General features: G+C 45.6%; 1 long non-coding RNA gene across 1 annotated transcript in view; it reads left to right on the top strand.

Annotated features, from left to right (window-relative positions):
- Positions 1 to 27,984, top strand: part of LOC147738074 (uncharacterized) — a 71,939-nt gene that overhangs the window by 36,741 nt on the left and 7,214 nt on the right. Inside the window, exon 5 of the long non-coding RNA XR_015307451.1 lies at positions 15,886 to 16,067. This is a non-coding gene — a long non-coding RNA (uncharacterized LOC147738074). The remainder of the gene's footprint in view (positions 1 to 15,885; positions 16,068 to 27,984) is intronic.

The following is a 27,984-nucleotide window of genomic DNA, read 5'->3' as shown; positions in this document are numbered from 1 at the left end:
GAGTTATAGGAATCCTTACCTGACAGTTATATTATATTTTGTTCCTCCGAGGGTGGCAGCCACGCTGCACTGCCTGGTCATCACCAGAATATCTTGAAAGGAAGTAAAGAAATAGTTTTGCTTCAGACGATCACATTTCATCCCATCTTCCAAATAACCGTCCTGAACTTCCAAAACAAAAGAATCTCTTGTTCTCTGGACGCCATTGCCAAGCAACTCTGGTTATGAATAAATACTTTTTTTGGTTCAAGAACCACGATCCTTTGCTGGGAAATGTCTCTGTGAATATGGAGTGCACACACAGTCTTAGAGAACAAACCCTAACAACCCAGTCCACATCTTCATAACCCCCATCTTTCCATTTAGATCCCATGAAACTTGCAAATCAAAACAATCTGGTTCACAAAAGGCATGTTAAGGTCCTTGTACATAATTTTGTCCACCATTCATAAATAATTCAACCAGACTCTTAGATTTTTCCAAACCATGTTCTCTGAGCAACTGCAATTCTAGCTCAAGCTGATGCAGAGTTCGAATGAATGAATGAATGAATGAATACGCACTTATATAGCGCATGACTACCCGGAGGCATCCCAGCGCATTAGACAACCTAGTCATTACTCAACGGTTCAGGAAAACAAAAAGGTCTTTAAAAGTTTCCTGAACCTCAGATGGTTAACTTCCAATCGGATGGCATCGGGAAGCTGGTTCCAAAATTTCGCAGCCTGTAGGGAAAAACGTCTGCCACCCATATGGGTCCTTTTGATCCTAGGGACATTCAGAAATTTCTTATTGCTGGACCTTAAAGTCCGTGGAGTTTGATGGAGTTTGAACATAGGTTGTATCAAGGCAGGTCCGGAATCTATCATCGACTTATGCACAATAGTCATAGCCTTGAACCAAATCCTTTGTTGCACTGGCAACCAGTGCAGTTGACGTAATGCTGGCTTAGTCAAGCTCCTCCTAGGGATGTCCAACAGCAGACGAGCCGCACAGTTTTGGACTGTCTGCAGGATTTTTATCGTTCCCTGTGGGGCACCCAGATAAACTGCATTAGCGTAATCAAGCCGCAATAGGATCAGGGCCTGCACCAGGAGGCGCCTGGCTTCAAACGGGAGGAGCTTAAGAATCTTTCTTATTAATCTTATTAGGGCGTGACAGGTGGCTGCCACCTTACGAGATTGAACCAGGAAACTAAGAGTTGGGTCTAGCCAGACACCTAAACTCTTAATTAAGGGGGCTGGCCAAAGCTGCTAGGCCACCAAGCATCCACAGTAGTGGGTGCATTGTGCCCCAACATCATGACCTCGGTTTTTGTACCATAAGCTTCAGGAAGGACTCGTCCATCCAATCGAGTACTTCACTTAGGCATGCAGAGAGATTATTACAAGCAGAGCCCTGACCAGAGTGAAATTACTAACTGGGTGTCATCGGCATAAGTGACCAGTTGCACCCCCCTGGGCAAAACCACCTCAGCCAACGGCCTCATGTAGATGTTAAACTGGTGGGACTGAGGGAGGCTCCCTGGGGGACGACGCAGTGCAGGGGCATCTGGGTTGAAATTACCTCCTCCTCAAAGACAGCAAAAGTTCTGTCCGTGAGAAAGGAATGAAGCCATTTCAGGGCCACACCAGATACCCCTATGTCACTTAACGTTTGAATCATGACTGTATGATTGACAGTGTCGAAGGCTGCGCTTAGGTCTAATAGGATGATGGCTGCACAGCTTCCAGCAGCCACAATTTTCCTGGCTTCTTCGACCACTGCAATGAGGGCGGTCTCTGTGCCCTGTTTGCGCCTAAAGCCCGTCTGGGTGGGGTGTAAGGATTCGTGGTTTTCCAGGAAGGTGGAAAGTATAGCGTTCACATGTTTTTCCACCAGCTTACTAATGCCCTGCAGCAAGGAAATGGGGCGATAATTTGTCCAGTCCTCCGGGTCTAGATTCGTTTTTTTAGGTCGAGCGTAGCGAATGACCTATTGTGAGCGTGTTCAAGGGAATGTAAGACGGCGTCCACGCACGAGCTTCTGCTGTATCCGATTTGCCCTCGAGGGCGCGCACGGCGCTGCCGTGCAGATCCCATGCCTCAGATTCATAGCCTCCTCACTCACGCATGCGCACACAGACATACACTGCATATATATATACACACACACACACAGACACGCACGCACACACACATGCACGCAGCCACCCCCCACTCACCTGGCTCTTTTGTCGTGACTCCCCGTATCTCCGCCGCATCGCCTGGCCTGGGTTGCATAATTAAAACGGCACCCAACAGCCATGCGCCGAAACAGAGTGGAAGCAGACGCCTCGTCCCCAGCGCACCTCTTCTGTAGCAGCTGCCTCTGCTGACCCGGAAACGCTCCAGCCACCTCCTCGCCTCCGGTACCCGGATGTACTACATTCTGCTCTTTGTTTTAAATGCATACATATTCTTCAGGGCACCAGTTTCCGGCACTCTAATGTCTGGTGAAAGTTTGAATTTCTTGCATGCAACAGCCTCAGCTTCTTTGACAATAGCTTGTTATGGGGAGGAATGAGTACAAGTCACACGTGAGATGACGGAGTGCGATATGCACTCAAAAGAGGTAGAAAGGAACAGATGACAGACTCGTCTGTGTATTGTCTTAAAGTGCTCTTAGGACTGCCTACACTCCGAGGCAGCTGGAAAGAATTTAAATTGGTCACTTCCTTTCATCTGAAAAATCTGAATGCATTTATTTCCTCTCACCGTTATCAGCGTTATAAACAGGACTGTATTTTCGTTTGTTTGTTCTCTAACCTTGGGATAGCATGCCAGTTTTTGTGTCGCAGTCAGCACTCCAAATGTTTTGTCATTTATTTGCCCTCATTCATAATTGTAGTGTGTATGTTTGTAGGTAGAAAACTCTGAAGAGAATGCACATGAGGCTAAGCTGTCCTTATGACGTCGCTGCTTCTTGTGGGGTAAACCCATGAGGACTTCCCCATAATGAGGCTGTAAGAAACATTAGTTTGTAACCGCTGGAGTTCATGTGATAGTCTCTGGCACCTCGTTCCCAGCAGTGCAGCCACAGAGAAGTAAGCTGCGCAGACGTCACATGTGAATGCTTAAGTGCGATGAGTTTTCATGCACGTGTTAATTGGAAACATTGTGATGTTTATTGTGAAAAAATCCAGAGCTTTCCGCAAATGGTGACTTAACAGTGCCACGCTAATAGCCCATAGAGTGCTAAACGAAGCAGTAGCGGTTACATTTTCGATGTGCAGCTTCTCTGCCAGACATAGCAAGTGCCAATTGTAATAACCTTTGTGTAGCAGCAGAGGAGGGCGGTGTTGTACAGTTATGCATCTCAGATCTGCTGGCAAGAAAGCATTCACCGAGTGAAGGCATTTTTTTCATCAAACAGTCCGACCAGCAAACCCTAGTCAGGACGCCAATCTGAAGTCATCATTTTGGGAGGGGCTTTGTGTTTATTGGTGCCCCTGAAATAATGCCTGGTTGAGATTTCGTGTGCCCCTGACGTGCCTTACTGAATTGGGTGTGTATAACTTTTCAAAGAAATACATTTTTATAATTTACTTATAATATCCTCCCATTAGGGGTTGCTTCTGTCGTTGTTGGCTGGTTGTTTCTGTTTGTAATGGGTGCTCTTTGATTTTACAATCCAAGTTAGTTTTGAAGTTCTATTAAAGGGACTTTCCTGATGTGTAGTGAGTCAGCATGATGAGGTACTCCAGAGAAGTACCATAGACTTCTTAGTAGGCAACTGTCAACAATATGTGGATGGCACTACTTGAGAACCAACTAGATCCATGACGAAACAGAGTGCTGGCTGTGTGACTTGGCAGGTTGGGATGGTTCTGGTAGCAAAGCTGAGAACTTTAAGTGAGGACCGGAATATTGAGGAAGTGCCACGAGCAGGCTCAGGAATAGACTAATTCACGTAGAGTGGGTGGATTAATTGACTGCATTGGTGGTTGTATTATTTTCTTATATTTAGTACTTGGCACCATCCTGCCTTGTCAGCGGTGAATAGTAAAACAAAATGCTGGATATTAACAGCTTCAGTGTATCCTGTAAAAATATACTGTTATTTAATTGTAAAGATAAAACAACTGGGGTTTCATGGCAGTCAGGAGTAATAATCTAATTTCACGTTAAGCACTTTCATGTGACTATGTTTGTTTATACATTTTTAAGATTCGGTTTATCCCAGAACCAGTGGTATATGTTGCATGTAACATGCCACTGAAGTGTTTAGTTTCTCTTTCCCTTCCCTTGCTTCTCTCCTTACTCGATTTAGAAGGCAGTCTAGCACAGAACTGAACGTATGTGCTGGCTGAAAAAAGCGAGTTTAAAAATTGTACACTTTCAGCTCACTGTAGGAACGCTTTCCGCCACCAGTACCGGACATTTGCCTCAGAGTGCTCTGATGCCTTACAAAGCTGTAAGTGATGTCTTGGAATGCTTACGTGCTACACTGATTTACTCATTTACTCATGACTGATTACACCACTCCTTCTCCCAATTCCCGCGGTCTCCTCTTTTTACGTCGAGCCTGGGCAGCACAGGCCCTGCTCTGCAAGGCTTGGTGTATTGGAATATGGACTTGAAGCCCCGCCCACTCCGTCCTTCGTAAATAGCTTCCGATTCGTTAATATTGTTAGTTCTTCCTTAGTACCACCTTGTCTTCATTTGTAACCTCCCATGATAACGGGCCCTTTAATTTCGGTTGATACACTATGTTTTATTTAGTCTGTAAGCACTATTTTCTTTAATGAGTTACTCCTAAGCAGGCATGACATACTTTCCTGCAACATTCAGCGCGCAATGCGCGTTTTCACAGGGTGTTTTTACGGGAAAAAAGCATAGTTTTCAACTTGAAAAACAAATGCTTTTTTTTGGTAAAAGCGCCCCATACTATGCATTCACTTAAATAGCGACCGTGGAACTTTCTTTGGATAGGGCTTGTCTAAAAAAAAAAAGGGGCGTGGCCTCTATTAACCTGAAAGCACAGAATGATGCACTTGTTAACAAAAAGCATCAGCAATGCAATAGGTCTGGCATTTTAGAAACTTTGACCTATTGGTATTATAAATGACCATGCTTTTCATTATTGCAGGATTCTTAAATACACAAAACGCTAAAGTCATTTAGAATGCCAATAGCTCAAAATCTCGCGAATGCGAGACCTATTGCATTGCAAATGCTTGTTTTAAAATAGCCTTCCACTCGCCTGCTTCCAAGGAGGTGGAACAAGACCCGATGCCATGGAAGAATTAATTACCTCCTGAATGACTGGCGCCACCGTCTCTGATACCCTCTTAAGAATGGTACGGGGAGCAGCATCGGCGGGGGACCCGGACTTAAGATTTCCCTGCAGTAACTGCAGTGTCGAGCAGTCGAGCGGATTAAACTCCTCAAGCCTAGTCATCCCAAGAGGGGGAGGGAGGAGTGGTACCGGGTCAACCTGCTGAAACAAGGAGTAGATTTCGGCCACTTTAGTAGCAAAATAATTTGCTAATTCATCGCAACGTTTATGTGCGAGTAGTGGCTCACTGAATGCTGACCAATGGGAGCAACAAGGCATCAATGTGTTGGCGCTTTGAATTTATAAATTATTTAAAGGTGTGATGCGGAGGGTCAGTGTCTTGTGAGCCCTACAGGACGGCGACCCAAGGACTATAATTTGGAATAAATCCTTCGCAAGACAAAGCTTAGAATATTGAAATGTTGAGACCTCCATTGAAGTCAACGGAGCAGCAGCAGCCTCTAAAAACGGATATAGGCCCGCTGCTCTCAACATCACAATGTCCTAAAACACAGCCTCTGCCTTTCTCTTTCCCCTGCCTCTCCAAAATATATGGATTGGGCAGGAGAAGGCAGAGGATAGAGCCTGCAGCAGGGCACACAAGAGCCTCCCCCCATTCCTCCTCGCAGTGTCACTGGCGTCTAGGAAGGAGGTGGGGTTCTGCTCATCTCTTGCATCTCTCCGGCTCACCTGAATGATGACAAGCAGTTTAGCCGAGCCCAGGGAGAACCAGGGGCTGACTTCAGTCTCTTTTCACAGCTATTGCTGTGAATTTTCAACAATTAACCGCCATGGTCCTGCATGCAGCTGTTAACTGTTGAACATTCACAGCAACAGCTGTGAAACAAAGGTTTCAGAGTACCGGAGGTGTTTCAACCCCCTCGGTCTCTGGGACACTGTTGTTTTATTAATGAACACATTCTGCCTTCATGGGGCAAACAGTGTAATGACCTTATAGTCAGCCGTAGCAGGCAATACTGCCCATTAAAGGATCGCTCCCTTGATAAAGGCCATTGCCTTTGGAGCTACAACAAGCTTCAAAGCTATATTAAAGGTTTCAAATAATTACTGAAAGCATAAACATGGTTACTCAGTCAGAGAAATAATTATCATAATATTTGCAGGAGAATCACATAAAGGTAACTGCTAAAGTATATCAAAAGCCAGAATCAGAAATAACTCTATCTGTAAAGTCAATAGACAGACCACAACAACAAATGTGTGCTAAGAAATAAGAAAAACTGTTTCTATAATATCAAATAGCAAACTGACATAGAATCTGCTTAAGTAAAAATCAAGGAAAAGTTCTTAAGTACAAAATCAGTAAGAGGACTGACATGTAGTTTGACTATAGGAAAACTGTAAAATAAAACAATTGCAGGAAATATCCCAAAACAGTACATTTTATAAGTTTTAAGACAGAGAGAACACATTATTGACATGGTTCATGATGAGGTAAAAATGACAGCAACCAATGAATGTTCATGAAAACATGGCACAACAAAATGTAGTTAAGTAAACCACACCTACAAAATGAATAATTAATTGTGACTTTTCCCCTAAAAGCCACAAGTCATTTTACAAGGTTATTCCCTAACATAATAACTGGATCTTAATCACAGTTTAAGTTTCTGGCCATTCATAATTGACCCAATTTGTACGGGAACATTTGCTGACAGCTCATTAGTTGTTTATTAGAAATAACCGAGGCTAGAGTTAACAGCTCGGCACGGGCTCTGCTAGCCTCGTATCTGTGCAACAGAATTTTTTCAGTCGAGCTGGGGGAAGCTAGTTCAAAAACTTTCAGTTCCCCTTGCGGAGTGCCCCAGGGGTCCTCTTTAAGTCCAACCCTTTTTAATTTGTATGTAGCCCTATTAGCTGAAATCATTAGGGCAGCTGACTTCACACCGGTGTCTTACGCCGACGACACCCTGATTGTGGTGTCTATTAGCAAGGATGTGAAAGAGACAGCGGAGAAATTCAGATCCTGCATGGTACAAGTCAGACAATGGATGCTCACCAATTGTCTGAAATTGAATGGGGATAAAAGTGAGGTTCTGGTGCTAGGGGGTGATCCAAACATCTGGTCCCCGGAGTGGTGGCCTGATAGCCTGGGCAGCTGTCCGGTTCCAGCAGAGAAGGTCAAAAATCTGGGTATGACCTTAGATATCAATCTTTCCTTCGACGCCCAGGCCAGTAAATTGGGTTCGGCAGTCTGGTTCATTTAAAAAATGATTAAAAAACTATTGCCCTTCATCCCAAAGGATGCCAGGAAAAAGATGGTAACTGCCCTTGCCCTGTCTAGGATAGACTATGGGAATGCCCTGTATGCCGGAGCTAAGCTGCAAATTCTATCAAAACTTCAGCGCCTGCAGAATGCAGCTGCAAGGCTGGTGCTAGACATTCCTAAACACGAGCCAATTACCCATAGATTAAAATCCCTGCACTGGCTCCCTATCGTCAAAAGGATTCAATTTAAATCACTGTGTCTGGCCTACGAGGCGCTCCAGGGGTCTGGCGCTCAGTTCTTAAAGACCCGTCTGAAACAGTATGAACCCTCCAGGCTTCTTTTTTTCCAGTCAAGCCAAATTGATCCTGGTGCCCAGATTCAAAAGATTCAGAAAAGGGGGTGGTGATGAACAGAGTGTCTGAATTAAGCAGACCACTCTTACCCAGTCCAAAGATCAGGGCTTGATCCATCACCGTTATTTATCTCACTGCACCATCCCAGCTCAGAACCTGGCTATATGCAAATCAGTCTGTCCCTGGCCCTGTGCATCATGGGAACAGGGCAGACTAAACTACCAAGCCAATTCTTCACCAGAAAGGAGACAAGCTACCGGGGACCGGTTTCTGGCATTTCAGCCGTCTTTGGCCCGGCTTGCTTGAATCCTGATGGTGCAGTGAGAAAGGGACTCATGTCTGAGTATACCCTGCCACACCTATAGTGGCCAAAAACGATTCAGAAAAGGGGGTGGTGATGAACAGAGTGTCTGAATTAAGCAGACCACTCTTACCCAGTCCAAAGATCAGGGCTTGATCCATCACCGTTATTTATCTCACTGCACCATCCCAGCTCAGAACCTGGCTATATGCAAATCAGTCTGTCCCTGGCCCAGTGCATCATGGGAACAGGGCAGACTAAACTACCAAGCCAATTCTTCACCAGAAAGGAGACAAGCTACCGGGGACCGGTTTCTGGCATTTCAGCCGTCTTCGGCCCAGCTTGCTTGAATCCTGATGGTGCAGTGAGAAAGGGACTCATGTCTGAGTATACCCTGCCACACCTATAGTGCCAGAAACCGGTCCCCAGAAGCTTGTTTCCTTCCCAGTATAAGAATTGGCTTGGTAGTTTGGTCTGCCCTGTTCCCATGATGCACTGGGCCAGGGACAGACTAATTTGCATGTAGCCAGGTTCTGAGCTGGGATGGTGCAGTGAGCTAAAAAACGGTGATGGATCAAGCCCTGATCTGTTGACTGGGTATGAGTGTTCTGTTTAATTCAGATACTCTGTCCATCACCACCCCCTTTTCTGAATCGTTTTGTCCACCATAAGCGTGGAAGGGTATACTCAGATGTGAGTCCCTTGCTCATTGCACCATCAGGATTCAAGCAAGCCGGGCCGAAGACGGCTGTAATGCCAGAAACCGGTCCCCGTAAGCTTGTTTCCTTCCCAGTATAAGAATTGGCTTGGTAGTTTGGTCTGCCCTGTTCCCATGATACACTGGGCCAGGGACAGACTAATTTGCATGTAGCCAGGTTCTGAGCTGGGATGGTGCAGTGAGCTAAAAAACGGTGATGGATCAAGCCCTGATCTGTTGACTGGGTATGAGTGTTCTGTTTAATTCAGATACTCTGTCCATCACCACCCCCTTTTCTGAATCAGATTCAAAAGAGCCAGATGGGGAGGCAGAAGTTTCCTTCTACATACAGCAAAAGTTTGGAACCTGCTTCCAATTTCTATAAAAGACAGTCCATCCCTGCTTTCTTTTAGAAAAGCAGTGAAAACCTGGCTTTTCACGGTAGTCTGCTAGAGGGCTTGATCAGGCCAGAAAACCTTCTTCTGTCTTAGCGCCAAGATGCCCTCGGGCATTCGCGCGCTCTATAAAATAATAAATCAAATCAAATCAAATTTAACCTGCACTACTTTCCCAAGAGGGGTGGGTTGGGAGCTCCCGTCAGTCTGACTGTGGAACGTGTAGGACATTTATTGATTAAAAGAGATGCTGGATTCCCATTTACTTCTTCAACAAAAGGGCCACTCTGGGTGACCTCTAGAACTGCACCAAGCATGCAATCCTTCTCCCGTCTCAGGCACCGTCATTGTGTCTGATTCAGTCCAGTAGAAACTCCTAGTGTAGATGCAAGTTGTGAAAAATCCTTATTAATCACTGAAGAATTTTGTTGAAATCCTGAATTTGTTGAGAATTTTGGTATTCTATTCTGTATTGGGCTGTGGGGCCATCAGGACTGAAGGCATGTTCCAATTGATCTGCCTTTGATTCTGCATGCTCGTCACAAAGGCCAGTTGGGCTGGGACCATTGACTGTGACATCCCATTGTGTGCCGCCTGATTCATGTTTCAGTTTCGCAGGTTCCTGCAAACATCGCAAGGATCATCTCTTATTCTGCACATTATTAGTGTTTGAGGTATTTAAATTGCCAAAACATCTGTGTTGGGTTTATATCTGTATATATACATCTGTTTTGGGTTTATATCTATAACTAGAATCAGAAACAACATTATTACACTTAGCAATTCTTCTTACATTCCACAACTTTCCATCTTGAGTAATTACAGAATTACTAAACACTTTTTTGATTTGTATAGGTTTACCAAACTTACATGACCCTTTCATCATCAGACCTGGTCTCATAATCCTTATCCAATCACCCACAACAAAATTATGAGTTTTGACCTTCCATTTTTTACTGTACCAACTCATGGTCTTGTGTTGCTTCGCTTCTACTCTCTTAGCTGTATCATGTACACATTCTTTAATGTCCAGTTTACCTTGACACTTTTTCTTAAACCACCATGGACACATTTTTGAAGCTGGATCTCTTCCTTTGAGTAGTTTAAATGGACTAAGCTCTGTTGTTGTATGGGGTGTAATTTGATACACCCACAATCTCTCTCTTAACTCATTCATCCATTCACCACGCGTTCTCACCACATCTGTTATATAAGACTTCAACACCCTATTAAACCGTTCCACCTGGCCATTCTCATGTGGTTCATATAATGATATACACTTGTGTGTAATACCATGTTCCTTTAAGAAATTCTCCATCTTTAATGATTTCAATTGCACCCCATTGACCGTAACTAACACAGAATGACAACCTTCTCGAGCAAATATCTCTTTGAAAAAACAATCACCGCATTGGTAGTGGCATTGGGTAAAAACTTTACTTCTGGCCATTTTAAGTGAAAATCAATCAACACTAGCGCATATTGTGAATTTTCTGGTAAATTCTTAAATGGGCCTGAAATATTAAAGGCTAACTTTTGCCACGGCATGTCTGGCCACTTAACAACCTTTAAAGGTGGAACATTAGTTTTTAGCATTTTCTCACTCGACACACACTCTTACATTCTCTTACTGTCCTATCTATAAATGCATCCATTCCAGGCCACTAAAAGAAACTCCTAATCAACCTCTTCATAGAAGAAATACCAGGATGTGTCTTATGAGACAACTTGAGTATGACATCCTGTATACCTTGTGGTGGAACACATTTGCCTGACTTAAACAAAAAACCATTTTCCCATTCCAATTCATCCGCCACCCTTGCAAATGGTAAGAGCTCTTCTTTAATTAATTTTTTTTAGGCCATCCTTCCATTATATATTTTTTAAGAGTACTCCACCTATCCTCTATCCTGACACAACTGTCCCACTTCTCCTCTGTAATCTCTTGAAAATGGTCACCCATCACATCAGCAATAAATTCTCCTTCCTTAACCACATCCACCTTGTCCTGTTCACACAGCAGACGAGATAGAAAATCGGCAGTGACATTTTTCTTTCCTGGAACATACTCTGTGCTAAAATTGTACTCCTGCAATCTTGATGATAACCTCGCAATCCTGGCAGTAGAATGCCAACCGCCACCTGTGGACAATATATTAACTAGCGGTTTATGGTCTGTCCTAAGGATAAATCTACAACCCCACACATATAACCTAAAATGTTCCACCGCCCACACACACGCGAGCAATTCTCTCTCAATTGCTGCATATTTCCGTTCACACTCGTTCCATGTGGGTGAGGCAAAAGCCACGCACAACTCCTCTTTTCCTTCTCTTTTCCTTCTCTTTGGGACAGAATGCCCCCTAAACCATATAAACTGGCATCCACCGTGATTATGCACTCTTTCTTCATTCTAATGGGTTTCAATGTAGGAGCATTAATTATATCCATCTTTATACATTCAAAAGCCTCCTGTTGTTCATTTGACCACACATTTTGTCTTAATAAAACCCGCAATGGTTCCATTTTAGTCGCAAAATTTTCCACAAACTTACTGTAATATTTACACATATCCGTGAACGATAACAACTGATCCTTATTAATAGATTATGGGGCTTTAACAATTGCATCTACATTAGTCTTCTTTGGAACAATTCCATTTCCAGACAATGTGTGACCCAAATACTCGACTGTATGTTTGAAAAGATAACATTTGTGTGCCCTCAATGTGAGACCATGGCTCTGTAACCTTTTGCAAACTTCATCTAAATGAAATACATGCTGAGTTTCGTTCCTTGAGAAAATTAAAATATCATCCTGGAAGCATTTGACAAATTCATCCAAATCTCTAAATATCTGGAACATCACTCTTTGGAACACTGACGCCGCCGACGCCACGCCAAATGGCATTCTCGTATATTGGTATAGGCCAAAAGGCGTAATTAACGCTGTGAGTTTCTTTGACTCCTCCTCAAGTTCTATTTGGTGGTATGCTGATCGCAAATCTAACGTTGAAAATATCTGGGCTCCATCAAACATTGATACAACTTCGTTAATATTTGGCATTGGGTGACAATCTATGACAATATTAGAGTTGAGAGCTCTAAGGTCAACACATACTCTCAATTTTTGATCTGGTTTGCGGACCAAAACTATGGGGGAAACCCACTCAGCCGATTCAATAGTTTCAATAATCCCCTCATCTGATAATTCTTTAACATATCCTTCAATTCTTGTCCTACACTAATTGGAACTCCCCTAATTTTTTGTTTGATAGGTGTGGCATTTTCCTTTAAAACTATTTTATGAGAGAAATCATTTAATTTCCCTAACTTGTCACAAAACACATTCTTGTAACTGTTTACCAATTTCTTCTCTTTATCATTACAGTTATCGTTGTTACCAATGGTGGCAATCTGATTATATAGTGTATCATCACATAAAGAACTTAAAGAACTACCACCCCATCTCACTCCTCCATTCCCTGCCAAAGTCATTGAGAAAGCCGTCAATAATCAGCTCGCCGCCTTCCTTGAATCCAACAGGTCCCTCGACCCCTCACAATCTGGCTTCCGAGCCAATCACAGCACCGAAACCGCCCTCATCGCAGCTACAGACAACAGCCGAACGCTACTGGACAACGGAGAAACAGTTGCCCTCATCCTACTCGACCTCTCCGCCGCCTTCGACACAGTCTGTCATAGCACCCTCATACAACGCCTCAGCAACGTCGGAATACAAGGAAAAGCTCTCTCGTTTCTAGCCCGAAGGACTCAGAGAGTACGCCTCCCCCCATTCAAATCAGAGGCCACCGAAGTCATCTGCGGCGTTCCACAAGGATCATCTCTCAGTCCCACCCTCTTCAACGTTTACATGAGTCCCCTCGCATCCATCGAGCGACAACACAACCTCAACATCATCTCCTACGCAGACGACACCCAGCTGATCCTCTCCCTCACCAAAGACCCAAACACCGCCAAAAACCAATCTACACGAAGGAATGAAAGAAGTAGCCGAATGGATGAAGAACAGCCGTTTAAAACTAAACTCTGACAAAACGGAAGTCCTCATTTTAGGATCATCCCCCTCTTCCTGGGACGACTCATGGTGGCCACCGGCCCTGGGCACAGCACCCATACCTACAGATCACGCACGTAACCTGGGCTTCATCCTAGACTCCTCCCTCTCGATGACCAGACAAGTCAACGCCGTCTCATCTTCATGCTTCAACATCCTGCGCATGCTCCAAAAAATCTTCTGTTGGATCCCCACCGAAACAAGAAAGACAGTCACCCACGCACTGGTCACTAGCCGACTGGATTATGGAAATACCCTTTACGCCGGAAACACAGCCAAACTACAGAAAAAACTCCAACGCATCAAAAACGCCTCAGCCAGACTCATACTGGACATCCCCCGTCAAGCTCACATTTCCGGTCACCTGAAAGACCTCCACTGGCTCCCCGTCAACAAGAGAATAACGTTCCGTCTCCTCACCCACGCACACAAGGCCCTCTACGACCTAGGACCCGAATGCCTCAACACAAGACTGTCCTTCTACACACCCACCCGCCAACTACGATCATCCAATCAAGCCCTCGCCGCAATTCCGCGCATCCATAGATCCACCACGGAAGGAAGATCCTTCTCCTACTTAGCGGCGAAAACCTAGAATCCTCTCCCCACTCACCTCCGCCTTACACAGAACCACCTCTCCTTCAGAAAGCAGCTATAAACCTGGCTATTCGATAAGTAATGCACCCACCCTCCCTCAAGCGCCTTGAGACCCTCTGGGTGAGTAGTGCACTATACAAATTCCTGAACTTGAACTTGAACTATAAAGTGACTGGTTCTTTTGCTCTTGGATTCAATATAATTCCTAGTTTATATTGATCACGCCATCCCAGGACATTAACCCCTTTCCTTGCAATGTACAGTTTAATATCAGTACTCCTGTGCTTAAAACAGATTCTCACTCCAAAGTAACCCTCAACTTCAATCTGATTGCCTTCAAAACTTTCAGCCAAAAAGTCAGATGGTACTAAATTCTCTAACACAATTGTTTGTTCAACTGCTCTACAAAATATTGATGTGTGATAATTGTCCACTGGGACCCTGAATCTACCATTAACACTATGTTCACTCCACAAACTCTAAAATCACTATTAGGTGATTTCCTAATATAATCAGGAACTCCATCAATAATAGAAACAACAAAACATCTATCTACTATGTCTGTTTCATGTACAAGATTAGGCCTGTTTACTTCATTATTCGCAACACATGACACTGCACCTCTGGAGGGTGTGACATTACGTCTAATGTCCCTACATACACTTGTGAAGTGCCCTACTCTACCACAGTTCCTACATTCCTTGTTGATTGCAGGACAACCCGGAAATGATGCTAAATGAGACTTATTGCCACATCTAAAACAAACCGCATTGTTCCGTGTTGACCCTTGAACATTCCTGTACATATTAGTGTTCGAACTTCCTCGAATAGTTGTGTTGGAAACGTGTGGGTTGTCGTTGCATTTGGTTCTCATTTTTTGGTTTAATATAACAAACCTCCTCCTCTGCCATTTTTTATTTGCATTGTCTTTGACAACCTCCATCCATTTTTCCGACTGTTCTAATGCCTTTGCTTCTGAATTTACCTCAGCCAAACTAGGATTTCCTAAAACCCATAATCTTTCCTGTATTTTTTTATTTTTAACATGTACTATGATTTGATCTCTTATCATTTCATCCGTTAACAATCCAAAATTACAATGCAAAGATAACGATCTCAATCCTGTGAGGAAGTCATCGAAACTTTCATCATATTTTTGCTCTCTAGTATAGAACTTGAATCTGTTTAAAGCAATACTTGTAACAGGCTTAAATCTTTTTTCTGTTCTTAATAAAGCCTCATTATACACATTGAAATTATCACCGCTTCCATAGCTCTGGGAAGTAATTTGAGGCAATGATCTAAAAATAACTTGCCTCTTCGAACCTAAACAATGCAAAAAAATACTTTTCTTTCTTTCTGCCCTCATGCGTTCGCCATCTATAGCCTTCATGTTTGTGATAAATTCTTCCTTCTATCTCGCCCAAGGCATGGGAGGATCACCCTTGGACTGCAAAAACTTTGCTGGGTGTCAAATTGCATAGTTACACGTTGTATTCAGAAAATGTAACTAGCAGAATTAAATACAGTATATATACATCAACTAAGTTTTAAATGTGTAACTATATATTGTGTGATAATAGAATGATAATTGTTATACTATGACTCTTAACATATTAATATCATTTCAAAATACCCTATCATTTAAAAAAAAAAATGTAAATACCACATTGTAAAGAAACACCACATTAGTTGTCCTTTGCGTTGAAATGAAGAGTAATCACTGTGTAGTATTTCTTCGTAGAACACCAGGAAGAGAAGCTGGCTAACTTTGAGGAATAAATTGTTGCGTAGTGTTTATTTGTAGTTTACCAGGAAATGAAGAATAAATTGCTGCGTAGTGTTAAACTGTAGAAAACAAGAAAAACGAAGCATTTAATGTTGTGTAGTCTTTAGATGTAAATCACCGTATTTGTTCGTGTTTTGTTTAAGAACAGTTGCCCCGGTGATAAAAATGGCCGCTGATGACATCAGTCGTAAGCGTGCTATGTCCTGACGAAGATCAACGCGCTGACTTGTGTAACGTCTCGACGGAGATCAACGCGCTGAAATCATTGCCAAAACTCGGTTGCCATGGACGTTCGGCGGTGTTGGAATTCTGCAGTGCCGCTTAACAAGCGTGAGTGAAACTCAAAAGATGCAACAAACTCCCAATGTACACGATGGGGTGCCAAAGTGATTAGAACTGTTCTGCACGGTTGGATTTAAACACTCAGGTCGTGTAACTGAACACTGTCATACATTGAAATACGAGTTTCAGCAGGTCACTTAGAAAAGCATTAAAATGACGCTGCACTGCCACGAGTAAATTATAGGCAGGAAGATAATCGCATTTAAATGTCTTTTCTTCCTTAACGATGTTAAACGATGTTGAAAGCATAAGAACAAGTAAAAACATATAATCCAAAGTATTGATGTAAGTATCTCAAAAGAAGTAATTTAAGTCAAGTATCAGTTAATAAGTAATGAAGAAATCTTCTCAATTAATCCAAATTCTTGTTAGAATACAGCAGCAGGTGACATCAGTGCACAATTAATGAAATATAATACAACTGCCGCTGGTGCTATCCATGCACAAAAATAATTAAGCATGAATATTTTTGAAACACATTCCGTACCTGTGCTGATCAAATGATTGGAGTGTACCTTGGTTCTTCTCCCTCGTCGCCAAAATTGTTGAAATCAATCCAGGAATCAAATAAATTAAGTTGTAGTTTATTGTCCAGCACAGCATTAGTAGCCTCAATGCTTCAAGCTCCAGATGCAACTGGCACTCTATCTCTAAACCACCATTCCAGAATACAGAATGTCATTGGAATATAAACATGGTGCACGGACAGGCAGCTCAGGAACATCATGATGTCACTTGGCAAGATGTTTATGAACATAAAAGAAATATGCTAAAGAATGTAACACGTTGTGTAAGCAAAAGGCAGATAATTCAGTTTCAGATTTCTTTACACGCTTTGAGGAGGCATTCCACGACTTTAGTGGCCAGCCATTGACAGATGACACGGGTAGGCATCTGTTTGACGATAAATATGTCACAAATCTGTTGCCAGGAATAACTAGTCGCCTAAAGGCCAGTGAGAGTTCATGGACTACATCTTCTCCGGTTTCTCTTTTGACTAAGGCGCAGTATATTGAACACCAGGAATTAGAAGCGAAGGGTAATGAGGATAAAAAGACTAAAGAGTTAAAAACGAAGGTTATGTTGGCTCAGGCTTATGGTCCGCCATCTAGAGGTAATGATATAGGTGGACGTGGATCTTGTGGTTCGTCTTTTCCTTCCTATACTCGTTCGAATTTGTCTGTTGACCAGTGTGCATATTGAAAGAAAATTGGACATTGGATTTCTGATTGTCCAGTACTGCGTGCTCAGCAGTGTCCGCGTGAACGGGGACAAATGACAACTCGTTCAGGATATTCAGGACCTAGAGGAAGCACGAATGATCGTGCTAGTTTTTTTTTTTTGTAAATCTATTTTTATTGTTTTCATTCAAAACATCGGCAAGAATATCAGAATGCATATAATCACATGTTACAGTTAGCTTACATAACCATTTAAACAAATCCTCGTTAAATCCTACATTAAACTGGCTGACAGCAATTGAAACATTAGGCAGTCTACTCGGCACAGTTCCCTTACACATCCCCGAATTTGTCATCGGAACTGTCCTCATCAAAATCAGGTATCGGCTCACATATGTCCCCCCGGTATGTATTCCATGCTGCCCATATTTTGGTCCATTTCCGGGGGCATTTCCGGTTTATGTAAACTGTTCTCTCAGTCAACATAGTAAGGTCCATATCTCTACACCAGGTCGCCAGCGATGGCAGTCCCAGCGTGACCCACTTTTGCCCAGGACGCGTAAGATCATTGGGTTCCCACATGTTTAACAGGCATCTGCGCGGCTCGGGTACAAGCGACACTCCCATTGTCAGTGATATCTTTCGTAGTACCTTTCGCCAGTAATCAGCCATCATTGAGCAGTCCCATAGCGTGGGGAAGAAGGACCCCTCCTCCCCACACCCTCTAAGGCAATATGGATGTTGTGCCCTGCCCATTTTGTATAGAGTGCTTCTAGTATGATATGTGCGGTGTAAGATCTTAAGTTGCACAAGTATGAGCCGTGAGGGTTAACCCACTTCCTTGGGCGAGGCCAGGCCCTCCTGCCATTCTGTTTCATCCATGTCTCCCACGTCAACCGCCCATCTTTCTCCTAGTGAGTTTGTAGGGTCCAGCAGGTTATTGATTAGTTTACGATAAGTGAAGGATGTGGCGCGCTTTGGCATGTGGTCTGTAAGTAGTCTGTCTTCCAGTGGGGAAGCTTCAGGGACCTCAGTATCCTGCGGCAGTACCGCCAATAGTGCGTGTCGTATTTGTGTATATCGGAAAGACTCAGTTGGAGCAAGGGCGTGCTGTTGCCTGATCTGGTCAAATAGTATTACATTCCCTTTGTTCCACAAGTCTCCCACCGTGGAAACCCCTATATTGTCCCATTGGTCAAATCCCTTGCTATTTCTCAAGTGCCCTAGTTGCTTAGTGTCCCAGAGTGGGGTAAGTAGGGTAATAACACCCTTCCATCCCAGCCGTGTCTGCGCTGCGTGCCATAGCATGGCTGTGTGTTTTGTTGGACCCATCAGCTTCACAGCTTGTCCTTTCTTGTATAAGACCGCAAGCATATTTCCTGTGCCCAACTCAGCCCTATCAGCCCTATCAGCCCTGTATGCTGGGTCGGCCTGAGAGGCATGTATCCATTGATTAACAACTTTGAGATGTGCCGACCAGTAGTACAATTGGATGTTGGGGAGCGCTATTCCTCCATCATACCATCCTCGATTCAGTTTTGCTTGGGCTATTTACGCCAGTCTGTTGCCCCAAAGTAGTGTGGATACCTGCGCAGCTATTTGTTTAAAGTATTTAAGTGGTACTGGAAACGGCGTGTTTTGAAGGGCGTATAAAAACCGAGGCAAGGCCATCATATTGAATAATGCTGCCTTCCCCGTCAGGGGAAGTGATTCCAAATGCGCCACATCTCTCTTCAAGCGCTCCAGGGGGGGTGCCAGGTTTCTGGAAAAGAAATCCGCTGGGTCTGCCGTGATGTGAATACCTAAGTATTTAAATGAGTCCTGTGAAACTACAAGTGGGCAATTCACAGGGAGCTGTGGTGCGGGACCGTTTAGCACGTATAGAATCGATTTAGACCAATTGATAGTGTACCCAGATATCTTTCCGAAACTATCACGTGTCTCAAGGAGCACTGGTATGGAGTTTTCAGGGTCTGTTAGGTACACCAGAATGTCATCAGCATAGAGGGAAAGACGGTCTTCCCACCCCTCCGCCCACCGAACACCTCTTAGTAATGGATCTACTCTAATCCACGTCACAAGGGGTTCCAATACTAACGCGAAAAGGAGCGGCGACAGGGGGCATCCCTGGCGCGTCCCTCTCGCCAGTGGTATAGCGTCCAATATGTGCCCATTGTCCGTTACATACGCCAGTGGTCCGGTGTACAGGAGGCGGATCCACACACAAAACTTACGGACAAATCCCAAATGAGGAAGGACCGCGAAAAGGTAACCCAACTCCAGCATATCAAAAGCCATCCTCGCATCTAGGGATATGACAACCGCCGGCTCTGACAGGGCTGGTGCCTGAGCCAGTGCTCTATGCAAGTGTCTGAGGTTTAGCGCAGTGTTTCTATTTGGCATGAGGCCTGATTGGTCCGGGTGAATTAAATGCGGGAAGTGTGCCATCAGTCTGTTTGCCAGTACTTTAGCAAACATTTTTGCCTCTGCATTGAGCAGGGCGATAAGAGTTACACTCGGACGGAGGTTTACCGGGTTTCGGGATGGCCACTATTGTGGCCAGTCGCTGGTCAAGCGGCAGTTTGCCTCTATCTAAGCTGTCGGTGTACATTCTGAGTAAGTGTGGACTGATAGTGTCCGCCATCTGTTTATATAATTCTATCGGGATCCCGTTGGGTCCCAGCGCTTTGCCCAACTGTGGCGAGCGGGTTGCGGCTTGCAACTCGTCCTCTGTGAGATCCGCCTCTAGCTCCAAGGAAGCCTCCTGCGTTAGTTTGGGCATTTCTATACCTTTTATGGAGGCCGCTGCCTCAGCCTCGGACATTCCCGATGCCGATGTATAAACATCTCGGAAATGCCCTGCCAATGTGAGTATTAAGGCCCGCGGGTCTGTTGTGAACTGTCCCTCTGCTGCCTGTAGTTGCGCTATTCCCTTAGTGACCCGCTCTCGCCTACCAAGCCAAGCCAGGAGCTTTCCTGCCTTGTCCCCTACATCATATACCTTATGTCTGGTTGCTGTGAGGTTGGACACCGTCTCTCTTTTCAGATGATCCCTATACTGTTGTTGTTTGAGGTGCAGAGTGTGCGTTGAGTCAGGTGTGGGGTCCGTCGAGTGGTCTGTTTCGACTGAGTGTAATTCTAGCTCTAGATCCATTAGTTCTTTCTGTTTTTCTCGTTTGTGTCCCGTAATGGAGACTATTGCCTGCCCCCTAATGACCGTCTTGTAAGCTTCCCATAAAACTGACGGGGAACCAACAGATGCAGTGTTTTCCGCAAAGAAGTATTTTGAGGGTTTGCGGATTTCTTTTCAAATTTACGGGACTTGTAAGTATCTGGGGTAGATAGGGTAAAGCCTCTTACGAGACATGTGGTGGTAGGAGTAGGTTAACACTACTGGTGAGTGGTCTGATATACCTCTGGGTTTGATCGTAATGTCATCAACGTTCTGCAGATTGGTTTCCGATGTCAAAATATAGTCTATTCTAGATAGACTGTTGTGTGCATTTGAATGAAACGTGTATTGTCGCGTTGTGTGATGGGTATGCCTCCAAATTCAACCAGCCCCAGTGCCTCCATGAAACTCTGCAAGCGAGAGACTCCGGGTGCCTGCGTCCTCACCGGCTATCTGTCTAACTTAGCATCCATTGTGGTATTAAATCCCCCCGATAATAAGGTCTCCTTCCGGCAGGTCTCCTCTTGCCAGTGGTATAGCGTCCGATATGTGCCCATTGTCCGTTACATACGCCAGTGGTCCGGTGTACAGGAGGCGGATCCACACACAAAACTTATGGACAAATCTCAAATGAGGAAGGACAGTGAAAAGGTAACTCCACTCCACCATATCAAAAGCCATCCTCGCATATAGGATATGACAACCGCCGGCTCTGACAGGGCTGGTGCTTGAGACATCGCTCCATGCAAGCGTCTGAGGTTTAGCGCAGTGTTTCTATTTGGCATGAGGCCTGATTGGTCCGGGTGAATTAAATGCGGGAAGTGTGCCATCAGTCTGTTTGCCAGTACTTTAGCAAACATTTTTGCCTCTGCATTGAGCAGGGCGATAAGAGTTACACTTGGACGGAGGTTTACCGGGTTTCGGGATGGCCACTATTGTGGCTAGTCGCTGGTCAAGCGGCAGTTTGCCTCTATCTAAGCTGTCGGTGTACATTCTGAGTAAGTGTGGACTGATAGTGTCCGCCATCTGTTTATATAATTCTATCAGGATCCCGTTGGGTCCCAGCGCTTTGCCCGACTGCGGCGAGCGGGTTGCGGCTTGCAACTCGTCCTCTGTGAGATCCGCCTCTAGCTCCAAGGAAGCCTCCTGCGTTAGTTTGGGCATTTCTATACCTTTTATGGAGGCCGCTGCCTCAGCCTCGGACATGCCCGATGCCGATGTATAAACATCTCGGAAATGCCCTGCCAATGTGAGTATTAAGGCCCGCGGGTCTGTTGTGAACTGTCCCTCTGCTGCCTGTAGTTGCGCTATTCCCTTAATGACCCGCTCTCGCCTATCAAGCCAAGCCAGGAGCTTTCCTGCTTTGTCCCCTACATCATATACCTTATGTCTGGTTGCTGTGAGGTTGGACACCGTCTCTCTTTTCAGATGATCCCTATACTGTTGTTGTTTGAGGTGCAGAGTGTGCGTTGAGTCAGGTGTGGGGTCCGTCGAGTGGTCTGTTTCGACTGAGTGTAATTCTAGCTCTAGATCCATTAGTTCTTTCTGTTTTTCTCGTTTGTGTCCCGTAATGGAGACTATTGCCTGCCCCCTAATGACCGTCTTGTAAGCTTCCCATAAAACTGACGGGGAACCAACAGATGCAGTGTTTTCCGCAAAGAAGTATTTTGAGGGTTTGCGGATTTCTTTTCAAATTTACGGGACTTGTAAGTATCTGGGGTAGATAGGGTAAAGCCTCTTACGGGACATGTGGTGGTAGGAGTAGGTTAACACTACTGGTGAGTGGTCTGATATACCTCCGGGTTTGATCGTAATGTCATCAACGTTCTGCAGACTGGTTTCCGATGTCAAAAAATAGTCTATTCTAGATAGACTGTTGTGTGCATTTGAATGAAACGTGTATTGTCGCGTTGTGTGATGGGTATGCCTCCAAATTCAACCAGCCCCAGTGCCTCCATGAAACTCTGCAAGCGAGAGACTCCAGGTGCCTGCGTCCTCACCGGATATCTGTCTAACTTAGCATCCATTGTGGTATTAAATCCCCCCGATAATAAGGTCTCCTTCCGGCAGGTCTCCTCTCGCCAGTGGTATAGCGTCCGATATGTGCCCATTGTCCGTTACATACGCCAGTGGTCCGGTGTACAGGAGGCGGATCCACACACAAAACTTAGGGACAAATCCCAAATGAGGAAGGACAGTGAAAAGGTAACTCCACTCCACCATATCAAAAGCCATCCTCGCATCTAGGGATATGACAACCGCCGGCTCTGACAGGGCTGGTGCTTGAGCCATCGCTCCATGCAAGCGTCTGAGGTTTAGCGCAGTGTTTCTATTTGGCATGAGGCCTGATTGGTCCGGGTGAATTAAATGCGGGAAGTGTGCCATCAGTCTGTTTGCCAGTACTTTAGCAAACATTTTTGCCTCTGCATTGAGCAGGGCGATAAGAGTTACACTTGGACGGAGGTTTACCGGGTTTCGGGATGGCCACTATTGTGGCTAGTCGCTGGTCAAGCGGCAGTTTGCCTCTATCTAAGCTGTCGGTGTACATTCTGAGTAAGTGTGGACTGATAGTGTCCGCCATCTGTTTATATAATTCTATCGGGATCCCGTTGGGTCCCAGCGCTTTGCCCGACTGCGGCGAGCGGGTTGCGGCTTGCAACTCGTCCTCTGTGAGATCCGCCTCTAGCTCCAAGGAAGCCTCCTGCGTTAGTTTGGGCATTTCTATACCTTTTATGGAGGCCGCTGCCTCAGCCTCGGACATGCCCGATGCCGATGTATAAACATCTCGGAAATGCCCTGCCAATGTGAGTATTAAGGCCCGCGGGTCTGTTGTGAACTGTCCCTCTGCTGCCTGTAGTTGCGCTATTCCCTTAGTGACCCGCTCTCGCCTATCAAGCCAAGCCAGGAGCTTTCCTGCTTTGTCCCCTACATCATATACCTTATGTCTGGTTGCTGTGAGGTTGGACACCGTCTCTCTTTTCAGATGATCCCTATACTGTTGTTGTTTGAGGTGCAGAGTGTGCGTTGAGTCAGGTGTGGGGTCCGTCGAGTGGTCTGTTTCGACTGAGTGTAATTCTAGCTCTAGATCCATTAGTTCTTTCTGTTTTTCTCGTTTGTGTCCCGTAATGGAGACTATTGCCTGCCCCCTAATGACCGTCTTGTAAGCTTCCCATAAAACTGACGGGGAACCAACAGATGCAGTGTTTTCCGCAAAGAAGTATTTTGAGGGTTTGCGGATTTCTTTTCAAATTTACGGGACTTGTAAGTATCTGGGGTAGATAGGGTAAAGCCTCTTACGGGACATGTGGTGGTAGGAGTAGGTTAACACTACTGGTGAGTGGTCTGATATACCTCTGGGTTTGATCGTAATGTCATCAACGTTCTGCAGACTGGTTTCCGATGTCAAAAAATAGTCTATTCTAGATAGACTGTTGTGTGCATTTGAATGAAACGTGTATTGTCGCGTTGTGTGATGGGTATGCCTCCAAATTCAACCAGCCCCAGTGCCTCCATGAAACTCTGCAAGCGAGAGACTCCAGGTGCCTGCGTCCTCACCGGATTTCTGTCTAACTTAGCATCCATTGTGGTATTAAATCCCCCCGATAATAAGGTCTCCTTCCGGCAGGTCTCCGCTTGCCAGTGGTATAGCGTCCGATATGTGCCCATTGTCCGTTACATACACCAGTGGTCCGGTGTACAGGAGGCGGATCCACACACAAAACTTAGGGACAAATCCCAAATGAGGAAGGACAGTGAAAAGGTAACTCCACTCCACCATATCAAAAGCCATCCTTGCATCTAGGGATATGACAACCGCCGGCTCTGACAGGGCTGGTGCTTGAGCCATCGCTCCATGCAAGCGTCTGAGGTTTAGCGCAGTGTTTCTATTTGGCATGAGGCCTGATTGGTCCGGGTGAATTAAATGCGGGAAGTGTGCCATCAGTCTGTTTGCCAGTACTTTAGCAAACATTTTTGCCTCTGCATTGAGCAGGGCGATAAGAGTTACACTTGGACGGAGGTTTACCGGGTTTCGGGATGGCCACTATTGTGGCCAGTCGCTGGTCAAGCGGCAGTTTGCCTCTATCTAAGCTGTCGGTGTACATTCTGAGTAAGTGTGGACTGATAGTGTCCGCCATCTGTTTATATAATTCTATCGGGATCCCGTTGGGTACCAGCGCTTTGCCCGACTGCGGCGAGCGGGTTGCGGCTTGCAACTCGTCCTCTGTGAGATCCGCCTCTAGCTCCAAGGAAGCCTCCTGCGTTAGTTTGGGCATTTCTATACCTTTTATGGAGGCCGCTGCCTCAGCCTCGGACATGCCCGATGCCGATGTATAAACATCTCGGAAATGCCCTGCCAATGTGAGTATTATGGCCCGCGGGTCTGTTGTGAACTGTCCCTCTGCTGCCTGTGGTTGTGCTATTCCCTTAGTGACCCGCTCTCGCCTATCAAGCCAAGCCAGGAGCTTTCCTGCCTTGTCCCCTACATCATATACCTTTGCTGTGAGGTTGGACACCGTCTCTCTTTTCAGATGATCCCTATACTGTTGTTGTTTGAGGTGCAGAGTGTGCGTTGAGTCAGGTGTGGGGTCCGTCGAGTGGTCTGTTTCGACTGAGTGTAATTCTAGCTCTAGATCCATTAGTTCTTTCTGTTTTTCTCGTTTGTGTCCCGTAATGGAGACTATTGCCTGCCCCCTAATGACCGTCTTGTAAGCTTCCCATAAAACTGACGGGGAACCAACAGATGCAGTGTTTTCCGCAAAGAAGTATTTCGTGGCTTTGCGGATTTCTTTTAAAATTTTCGGGACTTGTAAGTATCCGGGGTAGATAGAGTAAAGCATTTTACGGGACATGTGGTGGTAGGAGAAGGTTAACACTACTGGTGAGTGGTCTGATATACCTCTGGGTTTGATCGTAATGTCATCAACGTTCTGCAGACTGGTTCCGATGTCAAAAAATAGTCTATTCTAGATAGACTGATATGTACATTTGAATTAAACGTGTATTGTCGCGTTCTGTGATGGGTATGCCTCCAAATGTCAACCAGCCCCAGTGCCTCTGCGAAACTCTACAAGCGAGAGACTCCAGGTGCCTGCGTCACCATTGGATATCTGTCTAAGTTAGCATCCATTGTGGCATTAAACTCCCCCCCGATAATAAGGTCTCCTTCCGGCAGGGTAAGCAGAAATTCACTAAGAGCTGGGAATGCCACTGTGTGGAGCGCCGGGGGGATGTATACTGATATCACATTAATAAGCTTACCTTCCCATTGACCCTGTATTGCTGCAAATCTCCCCTGATCGTCTTTTCTTGTTTGGATTACTACGAAGGAAGAGTTTTTCCGCACCAGGATACCCGTTCCCCTGGAGCCCGACGAGAACTCCGAGTGTACCACCATTTTATACCCCCATCTATCTAATGCCTTACACGCCGTGGCTGTGAGGTGTGTTTCCTGCAGGAGTGCCAATGTGGGAGCTTGACGTTTCAGGGCCTGTAGCACCAGTCCTCTCTTAATCTTGTCTCCTAGCCTGTGTACATTCCAAGTGAGTAGTGTGAGGGGGGTCACCTCAGCTTCAGGGGCTGTGTCCTGGGTACAATCAACTGGGGTGTGTGTCGCCATGGATGCGGTAATTGATGAGCGTGAGCCGTAATCCAACCATGTTATGTGGAAACCTGTCAGCTAGGGGATATTCCACCATGTTATCATTGCCGTTACAAACTAGAACAAAAAAACTCGGAACCCATACTTCCCAATCCCTTGTCCCACCCTCCCACCCTGCCTCCCTGCCCGACGGACTCTGAACTGCCCGCCACCCCAGCTCAGCAGAGGGCTTCATCCCAACCCAGAACAGTGTACTTGCGTGAAGGGGGTAGAAAGTCCATGGAGAAGCGCAGACCTTCCCTTCCCTCCATAGCCCACGTCAGCCCAGTGTCCAAAGCCGGCGCGTCTGCAGCGTTATCTATGTTTGGGTGTCTATTGATCAGCCCGCTTTCCCGTTTTATCCGTGGCCGAGGTTGTCCGCTTCTGTCCGCTGTGAACATTCCCGGTCTGATTGCCTTTGATCTTGGCTGCTTGAATCTTCGTTCTCTTTCCGATAGCGTTGGCCTCTATTCCCGCAACATGGTCCGTCTACTCGTCGCCAGCCTTTTTTGCACCGTTTTTCTTAGCTTGTTCCATTGACACTGGCAGTACACTACTCGTGCATTATTTACACTTATTGTGGTTTTTTGCACCGTTTTTTCTTAGCTTGTTCCATTGACACTGGCAGTACACTACTCGTGCATTATTTACACTTATTGTGGTTTTCTGCACCATTTTTTCTTAGCTTGTTCCATTGACAATGGCAGTACACTACTCGTGCATTATTTACACTTATTTTGGTTTTTTGCACCGTTTTTTCTTAGCTTGTTCCATTGACACTGGCCGTACACTACTCATGCATTATTTACACTTATTGTGGTTTTTTGCACCGTTTTTTCTTAGCTTGTTCCATTGACACTTGCAGTACACTACTGGCTTTCTTAATGGCAGGTACGCACACCAATCCTACCCCACCTGACCTCAGCTGACGTGTGGGGACATAGGGGGGTCAGGAGATCCGACCGCGACGGAGGGGCCCTTCCCTGCAGGATCCGATGACAGACACAAAGTGCCTTGAAAGTGACTCTTTCTTTAATTGGGAGTCAGTGTAACGCGGCCAAGGCTGCCCTAGCCGATGCCCTTCTCGGACGCCTCAAAATAAGGCGGGCTGCCACATTCTGCACTCCCTGCAGACGGAGCATACACTTGGTTGTTGCGCCTAGATAAAGGACATTACCATAGTCCAGGCGCGACATCACCAGGGCATGAACCAGAGTCTTCCTAGACGCCACAGGGAGTAGGTCCAAGGTTTAACGCTGGACCTTCAGGATCCCAAAACAGGCGCCTGCCACTCGTCTTGTTTGATAGTCTTAGGAAAGACTGGGATCTAACCAAACTCCCAAGTTCTTTGCCTGCACACAGGGCGTAGGTGACCCACCAAGTCCTGGGGCCACCATGCCGATGACAACACAGTCGGGGCCTTACCCACCACAAGCACTTCTGTCTTGTTGCAATTCAACTTCAGGCAGTTCTTAGCTATCCATGCAGCCAATTCTTGCATGCATGCCATGAAGTTGGAGGCAGCCAACTCCTGTGCCTCTGTCAGGGAGACCACCAGGTGCGATTAATCGGCATAGGATACGACCCTGATCCCGAACCCCTCAGCAGTCTCCGCTACGGGAGCTACATAGAGATTAAACGGGGTCTGGCTCAGGGTCGAGCCCTGCAGCACTCCCTGGTTCAGCATGATGACCCTGGAGTAGTGTTTGCCGGTCTCACCTGGAAGCAGTGACCCGACAGAAAAGATTGTAGGCAATTCAGGGCATTGCCAGATACCCCACCCTTCCTCAGACACTACCAATGTGTGATGGGCTACAGTGTCAAAGGCGGCACTTAGATCCAACAGGATCAAGGCCATCGTTTGACCTGCATCCACAAATTGCCTGATGGATTCAGTGGCAAGAAGCAGCGCGG

This window comes from Lissotriton vulgaris, chromosome 1_1 (assembly GCF_964263255.1).
Source record: "Lissotriton vulgaris chromosome 1_1, aLisVul1.2, whole genome shotgun sequence".
Lineage (NCBI taxonomy): Eukaryota > Metazoa > Chordata > Amphibia > Caudata > Salamandridae > Lissotriton > Lissotriton vulgaris.
This window is presented reverse-complemented; position numbering and strand designations above follow the sequence as displayed.